The sequence below is a fragment of the Canis aureus genome, chromosome 26 (genome assembly GCF_053574225.1).
Source record: "Canis aureus isolate CA01 chromosome 26, VMU_Caureus_v.1.0, whole genome shotgun sequence".
Classification (NCBI taxonomy): Eukaryota; Metazoa; Chordata; class Mammalia; order Carnivora; family Canidae; genus Canis; species Canis aureus.
Window position 1 is genome coordinate 25,641,139 of NC_135636.1, and position 13,240 is coordinate 25,654,378.

Genomic DNA, 13,240 nt, shown 5'->3' on the forward strand with positions numbered 1-13,240 from the left:
CCTATTTTACAGGTGAGGAAACTGAGTCCAAAAAGGCAAAGTCACCTGCACTCAGTCACATAGCATGTCCATGGCAGAGCTGGGATTTGATCTTTTGCCTGTAATAATATTAAGAGCCAGCCCTTGTGTAATTCCTTCATGTGATAATGCTGTCCTAACCCTTCTGCACTTATTAACTCATGAAATCCTCATCATAGCTCTACGAGGAATGTATTAGTATTTTTAGTCTCCTGTTATAAAAGAGGAAATAGAGGCACTAATTGGTTAGGCAAATTGCCCAAGGCCACACAGCCAGAACACAAGAGCTGTGCTCTAAACCACTATGCATGCCCCACCTCACCCCACCCCTGCTGGGAATGCACGCAGGCGCATCCCCTTCCCACTCTCGGTCACATACCCACTTAGCCAGGGCGAGGGCTCCAAACCGTAAGAGGTACCAGGTGCCCTGGGTGCTATGAAGTGCTCAGGACCACACCTGGCCTCGACACCACCCTCTCTGCCCTGCCCCCTGGGGAGCCAGGCCTCTGTGGGGGGGAGAGGAGACAGAAGGGCCCCTCCTGCTTCCCCAAGGAGGCCTCCTCCTTAAAGTCCCCAGAGGCCGTGGGGTCCTCTCTCCCATGGCTGTGCCACCTCTGCAGGAAGGGGCAGGAGGGAAGCAAGGAGACCAGTGGGGAGGCTTGGCAGTGACCCAGGAGAGTACAGATGGTAGCTGTGGACCCGGGTGGTGGCTTTGGCAGTGGGAGGAAGTATTCGGATTCTGGGTATGTTTTGAAGGGCGAGGCAACAGCATTTGATGAATCTGATGTGTGCCCTGTGAAATTGTCTTTATATGTAATAAAGTGCATTACATACATTCCAGAGTAAGGTATCCATCGTCAAATACTGTGTAACAAATTAACTCAAAACTTAACGCCTTTCTCTGCAAATAAATACCCTGCAAGCTGAGGCAAGTCACCCAGCTTGGCTCTCCCCTCTTCCACTTCCTCTTCCTTTCAGTTTATGCCAAGCCCTGCCCTATATGTTGGTGAGGCTGTGTGGAGCAACTCAAAGGTGATTGCCTTGGAGAGCTCACCTGGTGGGGAAGCGGACACCAACATGATGTCAGATGGTGACAGAGCAGCTTTCACGTCTGGGGCCATCAGCAGGCCGCCCCAGGCCCCAACCAGCCCTGAGGCCTGGCATGTTAGCTCCTCACAGTATGTTCTAAAAGTCTGAAAGAGTTTCCAGCACTTTAAAAAATGAGGAGACGGGCAGCCCTGGTGGCGCAGCGGTTTAGCGCCGCCTGCAGCCCAGGGCATGATCCTGGAGACCCTGGATCGAGTCCCATGTCAGGCTCTCTGCATGGAGCCTGCTTCTCCCTCTGCCTGTGTCTCTGCCTCTCTCTCTCTCTCTGCATCTCTATGAATAAATAAATTTAAAAAAAATCTTTTAAAAAAATAAAAATAAAAAATGAGACAACTTCAACATCTAGATTTACAGCTAGTTTTAAAAACTTGAAAGCTCTGGCCACTTGGGCCTGCTTTTCCCCTTGGCAGATGTCACCTAGATCAGGGCACCAGGCCCCACATGCCTTCAGTGTTGGCTGCTGATGGTTGGGGGGGAAGGGGCTGCTGTACCTAAGATTTCCCCTCCCCCAGGGGCAGCCACACCAAAGACTGGTCACTGCAGGGTGAAGAGGCCTGACCTCCCTGTCTCACGGTATGACATCTCTGAAGGGCTGTCCCAGCTCCAGAGCTCTTGACAGGACTGGCCAAAGACCTCTGTCGCAAATGCCTGACCTTGCTTCCCTCACTTCTCTGAGATCCTCAGGGCACTCCCTGGAAAACCAGCCGCACTCAAACCTCTACCTCACTGTTTCCTTTAGACCCCAACCTTCCAGATGTGCACATGCTTGCCAGCTTCCCAATGTCCACATAGCCCACCTGGCCCACCTGGCTTTGGAGTTTTGCAGCGCTGCTCATATCCTGGCCTCCCCACAGTGATAACAGAAGAAAGAGCTGACATCCCCAAGGCAGGGAGCACGTTTATTATGCAAGGCATTCTTCTCTGCAATAAACTCATTCAATCCTCGTGATAACCCTGTGGTCATTACATACTGATGTAAATGGCCAAGACATTTTTTAAATCTGACAATATTAGATGCCAGTGGGAATGTGAGATGGTACAGTCCCCATTGGAAAAGTTCATCAGTTTCTTGTAGAATTATAAATATATTTACACTATGACCCAGTAATTCCACTGTTAGATATCAACCCCAGAAAAATGACAATTTATGTCCTCACAAAGACCTGTGTGCACATGTTCAGAGCAGCATTATTTATAATTGCCAAAACCTGGAAATGACCCAAATGCCTTTCAACTGATGAATGATAGAAAAGTCTTTGTGTATCCATATACTGAAATACTACTTGGCAATAAAAAGAACAGAAGTCTGAAGTGAGGGTGCCTGCAGGGCTGAGTTCCCTCAGAAGGTTCTACAGCAGAAGCTGTTCCTTGCCTCTTCCAGTTTCTGGTGGCCCAGTTAGTCCTTGGCTTGTGGCCACATCCCTTATTCTCTGCCTCCATGGTCACTGGCCTTCTTGTCCGCAAGTTTGCCTCTTTGTGTCCCTTTTTTAAAAAAGCAAGTTCTGTGCCCAATGTGGTGCCTGAATTCATGATCCCGAGATCAAGAGTCGCATGCTCTTCCAATTGAGTCAGACAGGTACTCACACCTCTCTCGCATGAGGACACATGATGGCATGAAGGTCCACCTGGATAATCCACTCATCTCTCTTTTTTTAAAAGATTTTATTTATTTATTCATGAAAGACACACACAGAGAGAGAGAGAGAGAGAGAGAGAGAGAAAGAGAGGCGCAGAGACACAGGCAGAGGGAGAAGCAGGCTCCATGCCAGGAGCCCAATGTGGGACTTGATCCTGGACCCCAGGATCACACCCTGAGTGGAACAACCACTGAGCCACCCAGGCATCCCAATCCACTCGTCTCTTCACCTCAAGATCCTTCATTTGATTACAGCTGCAAAGATCCTTTTGGCGAATAAGGTAACACAAAACTCAGAGACCAGAACTCCATGTCTTCGAGGGGCCATTACTCCACCAGGGATCAGGGGAAAGGGTATTGACCCCAAAGGGGCATGAAGGAACTTTTTTAGGGGTGAGGGAACTGTTCCATATATCGGTTGTGGTGGTGGTTGTGTAAGTGAGACATTTGTGAGAACTGGGGATGAATGATTTAGGCTTGCGCCCAGGCTGCTTTCCATGTAATCAACACACTATTTATTATTATTATTAGGGGAGAAAATGAGGTGGGGGCGGGGGCTCTGGGTTCCAATGCTAATAATAATTAAGCCAAAAAGTTTGAAAGCGACAGGAATAAATGAGCTCCCCCTCAGTGGTGACATTTCACGATTTTGCAATTCTTTGACTTTCAGACTGTGCTTCAGAATTCCTCGAGGCTGAAGATGTTGCCCACTTTAGAGCCCAGAGGGCAGTTGTCTGGGATGCTCAAGCTAGGTGGGGAGGGGAGGGGACGATGGGGAAGATGGGGACGGATGGAAATAACAGCAGGGGGGAGGGCTCTGACCCCTCTCCCCACAGAGTACTCGCCCTGTCCCCAGGGACAAGGCCTCTGTCCCCTCCATTCACTCACCCCAGCTGATGCCACAGGCCTCCACCAGAGCCCCCCCAACCTCCCCTCATTGTGTGAAGGGCTCAGATGGAGGGGCAGCCCATTAACCCCTTCCTGGCCTCATTGCTTCACTCTGCAGCTGTCCCTCCCGCGGCCTCAGGCCTGAGCAGGGAAGAGGACCCGGTAGTTAATCACAATTACAGCGCAGAGTGTCAGCTGGGAAGCTGGCCTCCTTCATCGGCTGCCAGCCGGCCCAGGCCGAGGGGTGACCTGCATCAGCCCCACAGCAGGTCCTGAGACCTACAGAGGCAAAGACAGGACAGTCCCTTCCTGGTTCAGTCCTGGGGACTTCCCCAAAGACCCCAGCATGGTGTTCGCCATTGTCAGGCCTGCTTCCAGTAGCTTTCAAACATGCCGAGCCTGGCACCTGCCCCCTGCACCTCTGCCTCCTGCTTCCATGGTGGGGTCCTCATCTTGTCAGTCTCCACTGAAACATCACCTCCTCCAAGAGGCCTTCCCTGACCACCCTGGCTAAGGTGATGCTGTTCCCAACCACACCCTGTTACGTGCCTGGTTTCCATGTTTTGTTTTATTTTTCCAAAGTTCTCGTCACTACCTTTAATTGCCTTAGGTATTGACTAGTTTAGTGTGTATATAGTTTTCTAGGGCTCAAGTCGCACATTACCACAAAATCAGAGGTTAAGGCAACAGAAATTTATTATCTCCCAGTTCCGAGGCTGGAAGTCCAATATTGGGGTGTCACAGGGCCTTGTTCTCTCTAAAGGCTCCAGGGAGAATGCTTCCTGGAATCTCTGGTGTTCATCAGCCTATAGGCCCATCACTCTGCTCTCAGCCTCCATCACCATACAGAGACCTCCCTGTACAACTATGTCTATGTCCAGATTTCCCTCTTCTCATAAAGACACCAGCCCATGGATAACGGCCCACCCCTCACCCGGCATGACTTTACACTTGATTACATCTGCAAAGACCCCATTTCCACATTCACAGGAATCTGGGATTAGGACTCAGACATATCAATAATCTCACAACGGTGTTTTGTTCTACATATTCAAAAAGGCCCCATTGGCCTTGTCATAAAACATATTCTCTGAGCAGCAAGCACTTAATTTTAAAACAACACATTTTATCAAGGCTCTGCCTCAGGCCAGAGCTGGGGCCAGGGAGAGGGGACTCTCAGAATCTCTGGGCGGGAGAAGCCCTCTATCAAACGGAGAAAAGACATGGAAGCAGGTTTGTCCCTAAAGATGGCTCCCATCTGTCTCCGGGGACCCCAGGGATCCAGCTCACAGTCAGCACCAATAAACACGGTGGTTTGGATGGATGAGGAAGAGGTGGGGCAGCATGCAGCAGGACCACAGGGGACAGGAGAACCGACTCAGGCTGGGGGCTGGGGAGAGCTTCACCAGCAGATGAGCCTTATGGGAAAAGAGTGGCTGAGGTCACAGCATAGGCACAAAGGACTGAGAGAGCCTGGCGCTGAGCTGTCTGCGGGTAGCGGCAAGTAGCCACCAGAGAGGGTGCTGCCTGGGGCGGGGGTGGGGGAAACAGGTGACACAGGGACCGCTCAGACTCTGAACTTAGCCCTGATGGCAAAGGGGAGCCACCAAGGGATTGAAAGCAGGGGCTTGTTGATGTCAAATTTGCACATAACCCATCTCTTCCTTTTTAGTTTCTATTTACATAGTACACTGACCTCGGTCTTTCAAGGTCAACAGGTACAACAGGATATGGAGAAAAGTCTCCATCTTTCCCAGCCCCAGCCACCCATTCCCCTCCCATAGGCGACCATTGTTACCAGCCTGTCCCAGAGACTCGATGCAGATACAAGCAAATTTCTCTTCATTTGAAACATATAGCATCATTTGCTCACTGTTCTGCACCTTGCTTTTTAAAAATATTGAAGTAGGGGACCCCTGGGTGGCTCAGCGGTTTGGCGCCTGCCTTTGGCCCAGGGCGTGATCCTGAAGACCCGGGATCTTGTCCCTGTCGGGCTCCCAGCATGGAGCCTGCTCCTCACTCTGCCTGTGTCTCTGCCTCTCTCTCTCTCTCTCTTTCTCTCTCTCTCTATCATAAATAAATTTAAATTTTTTTAAGTCTTTAAAAATATTGAAGTATAATTTACATACAGAGCAATGAACGTGTGTGGCCCACACCCAATCGTGATTCAGAACATTTCCAGCTCCCAAGTTTGTTCATGCCTCTTCCCAATCAATTCCACCATTCCCAGAGGAAGCCACTGAGCTGGTTTCTGGCACCATGACTTAACTCATTTTACCTGTTCTAGAATTTGATGTAAATAGCATCATTAGAGCAAGCTGTTTTTTGTGTCCAGCTTGTTTTTGCTCAGTGTGCTTTGAGATCTTTCTTCCACGTTGTTGTACGTGTCAATAGTTCGCTCATTTATACTGCAGGGTTATATCCCAAGATATGGAGTCATCAGTTTGCTTATCCATTCACTAGTTGATGGACACTGGGCTGTATCCAGTTGCTGTCTATCACAAACGACTGCTATGAACATTTGTGCCTAAGTCCTTGTGGGGACATATATTTTTATTTGGTGGGGTGGGAAGTAAAAACCTAGACATATAGTTGCTGGGTCATGGGTAAGTATATGTTTAACTTTGTAAGAAAGTGCCAAACTGTTTTCCAAAGTGAGATATCTGAAATGTCATTTCATGTCAGTGCATAGTGAGCTTGTTCATTTGTGTTCAAGGCTGCATAGTGCTCCCTTGTACAGATGTCCCAAAATTTAACAAGCAGCCCCCTACTCATGTTTCCAGTTTTTTGCTGTCACCAACAATGCCGTAGTGAATAACCTTGTAGATACATCACATGGCTGAGTACACTTGTAAGACACACTCCTAGAAGTGGAACTCTTGAGTGTGACAGAGACAGATGGTAATCTCCAATATCCAGGCTCCCTATCTTCCTTTGAAAGAGAACTCCAATTATTATCTGGATACATGATGCCTGGAACCAGACCATATTTCTCAGGCTCTCTTGCAGGTTAGTGTGGCCATATAGTCAAGTTCTGACCAATAGAATCTAAGTAAAAGGACCATATGTGACTTCCAGAAAGGGCCTTTAGAGAGACTTCCCTCCCTTCTTGACCCCTTTCTCCTTTCTGATGACTGGAAGGCTCTCCATCTGGAATGCAGATGTGATGGTTGGTGTTTGAGCAGCCATATCGGGCCACGAAATGGCAGTTATATACTGAGGATGGTTAGAATATCAAGATAGGAGTCTAGTTCTCCAAACCATGGAGCACCATGCCAGCCCTAGATGGCCTACCTTCAGACTTTATTTGCATGAAAGGGAAATGCCTCTACTTTGCTTAAACAACTATTATTAAAGGTTTGTTTTGGTTTGGTTTTTTTTGTCAAAGCCACTGGTTATAAACCCTGTGCATCATAACTCTGAAAAGTAGCACCACATAGTTTTGCTTTTAGAAATGTCATTTTGGGGAATAGCGTGCAGGCAGATTGAAGGGCAAATTGAAGGGAGACATGGAGACAATGGGAGAGTGGTCAAGGGGGGATAATAATAAGGTCCGAATCCATTTGGGAGCAATTTAGATGGGGGTGGGGGCAGCCAAATTCTCCCCAAACCTAAAGGAGATCTCATAGGTGTTCTCAGGCCACCCCACCCACAGCCTATGCTTTCATCTGACCCCAGCCCTCTTATCTAACTCATTACCCAGCTCCACCCTTGCATGGTGGGTTCCAGGATCCTCCCCCAGCAAACTTCTCTTCCCAGAGTACACCTTACCTACTCTTTGTGCAAGCCTTCTGCACCTGCTGAACCCTTTTGCGACAAGGCCTTCATCACCTATACCCTTTCGCTCCCTCACCTAGCTAATTTCCACATATCACTCAGGTCTTGCCTGAAACCGCGCCTCCTCCAGGAAGCCCTCGGGATTCCCTTCTTTCCCGAAGGTCCTCTGGGCTCCCCATCCCGCGATGCGGCCCTTTATCTAGCATTTGCCGGTCTGCGTTGTAATTGTTAAGTCTCCCTGCGGCACTAGCCTGAGAGCCTTTGGCTGGTGAGAATGGCAACCAAGAGGTGCCCAGCCCAGGACCCGGCATTTAAAAAAATGTGCCCCACCTGCCTCAGGGCCCTGTTCTCAGCACTTAGACTAACTCTTGCAATGCTCCGCAGAGCAACACAGTGAATGGGTGAGCGAGTGAATGAATGAATGAATGAGGGAACGAATGAATGAGGTACCCACCAGGGGGCGATGGCGCTTTGCCTCGGAGGCCCCCGGGCTGCCGAGACTGAGAAAAGCCCCTTTCCCACCGCCCCCTCCCCTTCGGGTCTCGCCACGCCACCCCAGCCCACCCCCAACCCCACGGGGGAATCGCCGGGCCCCGCCCGCCCCCTTCCCGCCTCAGATAATTAACTCGAACCAATAAAATGCTGATTGCGGCTCCTTTGTACGCGCCGCCTTGGCATTGTCATGGAAAACGGGGTCCCCTCCCCATCCGGGCCGCCCGCCCCTCCCCGGCCCCCGCAGCTGGCCCGGGAGTCGGCCGGAGCCACCTGGACGGGACCCGGGTCCCCGAGCCGTCGCGCGCCCAGCCCATCTGCTCCCCGCCCCCTCCCCACCGTCAGCTGCGGGCCCGGGCCCCGGAGCGGCGAGCGCGTCCTGCGGAGCCCGCACCCTTCCTGCGGCTCACCCCGCGGGCCCCGGCGGCGGGCGTCCCGGCCCCCCCCCAAGCCTGGGCCCCGGCCCGGAGACGGGGATGGAGGCGCCGGAGGGGTGTTCGTGGCCCGAAATAATAACGGTGATGAGAAGCCAAAGAGCACGGAGGGAACCGGTGGGAAAGCCCCGCACCCCACCCATTCCTAGTCCCAGGACAAGCTTCCAGGAATCTCTCATACATACACAGTATGGGTACATGTATTAATCTATTTTAGAGATCATGAAGGAAAAAGGTAACAAGGTGGGGGTAACCAATGTAAACAATGCAGTGGGCTCTACAGGATGTTCCCCTTCAGCGTCGCACCCCCACACCGTGACTGAGTTGGGAGTGGCGGGTATTTCTCCAGAGAGCTTTCTCTACATGCACCCGTAGAAATAAATGTATCTATGCTTATTTGTAGAAATGCATTTATGCTTAGAAATGTATGCACATTGCAAATACACATACACACATGTATGAACCTGCATGGGATCACTCCCACTTCTCATCTATGTTCGGCTTTATTTTACTAGACAAGTGATACCAGAGATCTTTCCAGGGCAGGGTTATTTACACAACAACGCTACCATAGGCCCCCTCTGCTGTCACCCCGCTTCAGCCCGGGTGGGCTCTGCTGTCTGGCCAGTGTGGGTCCCAGACTATCAGTTGTGGGTGAGGGCTCTGCCCTTGGCCCTTTGTGAAGGGGCCTTTGGGGTCTGTGTGTCCCATAAAAGGAACCCATGAGCTCTATGAACTGCCTTTCAGCAGAGGGAAGAGAAATCATAATAATGGTAGTAGTAGGGGATCCCTGGGTGGCGCAGCGGTTTGGTGCCTGCCTTTGGCCCAGGGCGCGATCCTGGAGACCCGGGATCGAATCCCACGTTGGGCTCCCGGTGCGTGGAGCCTGCTTCTCCCTCTGCCTGTGTCTCTGCCTCTCTCTCTCTCTCTCTCTGTGACTATCATAAATAAATAAAAATTTAAAAAAAAATAATGGTAGTAGTAGCGATGGTATTAACAGCTGTAATGAAAACTATCCAAAACGTAGGCATGAGACAAAAGGAAGCCAGTGTGCCCTTTCGAGCTCATTCTAAGACACTGTCCAATCGGCCTAACTGGGCCACCTGATTGTCTAGGAGATGTACCTTTGTTTGACTTTGCTGTTTATTATTGATCAGACTTCCCACTCAGTGAAGTTACACTTTAACTTATAAAAGATGCACAGTTGCAAATGATTTTTGTCCTGTACTAAAAGTAATGCTAAGGCTTATGGTTTTGTTGCCCTGTAAGACATTAACCAGTTTTGTACCTAATTTCTAATTTGGCCATCCTGTCCTCCATTGAACCAGCCTGACCATCTTGCCGGTTCCCTCATTAATGAGTTAAATAAACGTCTAACACATGCTCACTATATTTGTATAAGATTCACGTTGTCAAACTTTCTGAAAGTAATACTTGGACTAAGCTAACCCTTCTGGAAAGCTCACTGTGCCAGGCACCATCCTCATGGCCTCACGTGGAGGAAGGGGCTGCAAAGGGCTCTGGGGTGAGGCAGACCTGTGTGTGGATTTTTTCTTTCGCCACTGACCCGATGTGAGACTTCAAGCAAGCCTTTGTTAAGCGTCCACTGGGTATCAGGTTCATTCACGCTGTTATCTTGAATTCAATTCAAATTCCAAAACAACTGTGCAAGATGAGATATGCTTTCATCTCTCTGGTTTTGTGCATATCCCTGGGGCACATCCCTTTCCTCCTTGAGCCTTGGGGTTTCCAACTGCAAGATGAGGTTGGTCATAACTGTCTCCCAGGCTGGTGCAAAGATGCAGCGTGACAATGCTTGAGAAGGCAACTCCATCAGGAGAGCATCTTGTTACTTATGGTTCAGCTAACAGGATGCTCAGGGCAGGGGAGTAATGTACCCAAAGTCACAAGGTCCCAGAGCTTGGGCTGTCACTCCTGCTGCTTTAGTCACATAATATCCCAGAGCCTCCATTTCCACATCTGTGAAATGGGAATAATAAAACCAAGAGGAGCTGTTGCCAGAGGAAAGCACATCTGCCTGGCAGCGTGGTCGGCTCTTGCAGCAGCTGCCGGCTGTTCATTTTGTGGTTGTGTGACACTCTGGAATGTTCTGGTGTCACGTCAGGGTCATCTGTTGAGATACTTTTTCGGTTCTTGCTTTTAGAATTGGCACCTGAGGGGCACCTGGGTGGCTCAGTGGTTGAGTGTCTGCCTTCGGCTCAGGTCATGATCCCAGGGTCCTAGGATCGAGTCTCACATCGGGCTCCCCCCAGGGAGCCTGCCTCTCCCTCTGCCTGTGTCTCTGCCTTTCACTCTGTGTCTCATGAATAAATAAATAAAATCTTAAAAAAAAAAAAAAAAAAAGAACTGGTACCTGAGAGGAGAGGTATTTTTCTGTCTCCTACCTCCAATAAGGAAACATTTGTGCCCTGAGCTCTGGGCTCTTGCTGGGACATCCTCAGTAGTTTCTCTGTGTGTCTGGGGGTTTCTCTCCTGAGAAACCACTCAGGTGTAGAGGTCAAAGGCAGCAGATCCCAGACCTCAGGCTTGAATGTTGTATTTGTTTTCAAGGGCTGCTGTAACAATGGACCACAAACTGGTTCAGAACAACAGAAACTTATTATTTCACAGTTCTGGAAGCTGGAGATCTGAAATCAAGGTGTCAGTGGGGCCCTATAGGGGTTGCCCACAGTCCTTGGAACCCCTGAGCCTGTAGGCCCGTCATTCCAATCTTCCCCAGTTACCACATGGCATCCTCCCTGGAGGTCTATGTCTGGGTCCAGATTTCTCTCTTCCTGATAAGGCCGCTAGTCATCAGACTAGGATCTACTCTAGTAGTCATACCCATGACTTTACCTTGACTTAATTACATCTGCAAAGACACTATTTCTAAATAAAGTCATATTCTGGCATTTTGGGTGGACATGAATAGGTGGGGAGGGGGCGTTCTTCAATCCAGTAGAGACAGTGAGCGTCTCCCTGAGCTCCTAAAGGGAGCCAACCCACCTCAAGGTTTCTGGATTGCAAAAACCCCAGGATGCCTGTGAGACCCTCTGGATGAGCAATCAGGCACCTAGCCATCCTGTCAACAAGGAGCTAGGAGCTGTACTTCCTCTGATTAGACAAACAAAGCACAAGCATGCTGGGGGACACCAGCAAGTGCCCACCACCCATATCTCTCTGCTTAAAGTCAAGTGCAAAGGCGCTGGGCTCTGAGATGCCAACAGGTCAACCTCCCCTCTCTGGTTTATACTTTACTCATCTGTCCAATGGACATGATGAGTAAGATTAGATTACACTTATATGGATTTTGAGAACAAGCAAAGTTTATGGTGATAAAAATCAGAATAGTGCAGAGCAGTAACATTGTGTGTCAATTCTACTTCAATTAAAAAAAAAATCAGGATGGTGATTATCTGGGGGATGGGCAGGAGGGAGTGTGCTGGTGCCTGGCAATGTTCTTTATCTTCATCTGGATGGTAGTCACACAGGTGTGTCCTTGCATAAAAATTCATTGAACTGCACACATTAGATGTATGTGCTCCAGGTACTTTATTTTGTTTTATATCTTACTTAAAAGTCAGGTAGACAGGCAGGTAGGAAGGAGGAAAGAGAAGCCAAGGGAAGGAAAAAAGGTGAGCACAGTGATCCTTGGCAGGCCTGGTTTCCAGCACGAAGTGAAGATGCCTGTGCCTTTCAGCAAATGGTGGGCAGAGGGGCACCAGGGTCTAGCCTTGCCAGCAGAAACAGAATGGAAGGGTGGTAGAAGGCATGCTCCTGCCTTTGCCCTCTCACTCCAGGCCTCTACCTTGGAAGACAGAAAGTGGGCCTTCAGAGTCACATGTACTGGCTGTGTGACTTCAGGCAGGGTCTTTGCCTTCTCTGGGCCTCGGGCTTCTCACCTGGAAAATAAGGACAATACTCTCAAAGAACTGTGAAATCCAAGACACTGGCTGAGCACCGTGCCTGCTGCTCTTCCTAAGCTCCTCCCTCAGGAGGAGGGAGTCCCCACAGCTGAGCACCAGTCCCACAGGCCTGATGGCTGAGAGGTACTGGAGATTCCTGGATCCACGTCTGTGGACCAGGACTCATCTGTTTCCTCCTCAGTAGAATGCCTTCCTTCCTGCACTCGTCCTTTCATCCCCTCGGCCAACCTTGAGCAATTTCCTCCACTTTTCTGAGACTCAATCTGCTCCTCTCTAAAATGGTGGATGATACACATCCGCAGCTATAAAGATGCAAGGAATTTACACTCACAATAAGGACTGGAACAAAGCAAGGACTCAGGATAGCTGATATTGCTAACCATGCCTGCCCACTGACCGCACCCCTGCCGCGTGGGGGGTAACACGCTGGGCTTCAGGGGCCACAGTGGGCTGGGGACACCCTTCGTGCAGGGCCATGTCGCTGGATGACAAGGGGACCCCAGAGCACCCTGCCTCCCGAGGCCGCTGCTGCCAGGCTGAGCATTTCAGCTGTACCCGGGCCAGATGCATGGTTCTGCCAAATGCACCAAGAGAGGCTGTCACTTGGTGGCACAAAGGCAGCTCCTCGCACTAGTGGTGGGCGGGGCCCGGGGAAGAGCTCCAACCACCTGGCCCTGCAACTGCTCCTGGGGCAGCCTGGCCCCAAGCCTGGGCCCCCTCCTCTCTGTACAGTGAAAGGATGGGGCAGCAGGGAGGGTGGGGGCAAGAGCCCAAGATGCCTGGTGGAGAAGCGGTGAGTACCGGGGCAGAGCCTGGAGAGAAGGAGGATGGGCGGGAGACAGCACAGACAGTAAGGAGAAGAAGAGGAAGGAGGAAAGAGCTGCTGACCCTCACCTAGCACAGGGCACGGCCCTGGTCTAAGTAACTCCTCAGAGAAACCTCCAAGACAGATACTGTTAGTG

The 13,240-nt window shown here is 50.4% G+C and overlaps 1 protein-coding gene across 13 annotated transcripts in view; it reads right to left on the reverse strand.

Annotated features, from left to right (window-relative positions):
• Positions 1-13,240, reverse strand: part of FAM110A (family with sequence similarity 110 member A) — a 146,160-nt gene that overhangs the window by 64,055 nt on the left and 68,865 nt on the right. For 11 of the 13 annotated variants that reach the window (XR_013365109.1, XR_013365097.1, XR_013365098.1 and 8 more), the window contains one exon: positions 11,886-12,254. The exons of the other annotated variants lie outside the window; for them this stretch is intronic. The gene's annotated coding sequence lies outside the window, so the exon portion shown is untranslated. Of the gene's footprint in view, positions 1-11,885; positions 12,255-13,240 lie in introns of those variants that run through there. 13 annotated transcript variants of the gene reach the window in all.